We start from the raw sequence: 454 nt of genomic DNA, 5'->3' as shown, positions 1-454 counted from the left end.
GGAGACCCCAGGTCTTCGGACCGAGTAACACCAGACCAATGTACGTCACTGACGTTTCCGTCATAATATAAAGCAACAAAGTGTTTTCTGAAAACCAACAAAAACAGCAAAGACATATGAAGGTGGGAGCTTAATTTTGGATTTAATTTTGTATTAGGGGGTTAGGTTATAGCCATTTTATAAGTTAGCATTTCTTCGCAATTTCAGGTTAATTGAAAGACATTATTTTTCATTACGGTATATTTACCTTGATAAATAACATTAAAAAAAATCTGTCTGTGTATTCGTGGTTTTTTATCATTACTTACTCGACCCCTGACACACAAATACTTAAAAACACCTTTCTTGTATTTTCATATTTTCTTCTTTCACATACTTACATCAGTGATGACATGGGCCGTATTATTGTCTATTTCGGTATATTAAAAGGCAAGAGATTGTTGAATTGTGTTTC

General features: G+C 33.7%; 1 pseudogene; it reads right to left on the bottom strand.

The window, feature by feature from the left end:
• Positions 1-269: 269 nt before the first annotated feature.
• LOC137621771 (carbohydrate sulfotransferase 11-like) overlaps positions 270-454 on the bottom strand; it is a 24,251-nt pseudogene continuing 24,066 nt past the window's right edge.

Source organism: Palaemon carinicauda, chromosome 28 (assembly GCF_036898095.1).
Source record: "Palaemon carinicauda isolate YSFRI2023 chromosome 28, ASM3689809v2, whole genome shotgun sequence".
Lineage (NCBI taxonomy): Eukaryota > Metazoa > Arthropoda > Malacostraca > Decapoda > Palaemonidae > Palaemon > Palaemon carinicauda.
Note: the sequence above shows the minus strand (reverse complement) of the source record. Positions and strands in the feature narration are given on the sequence as shown.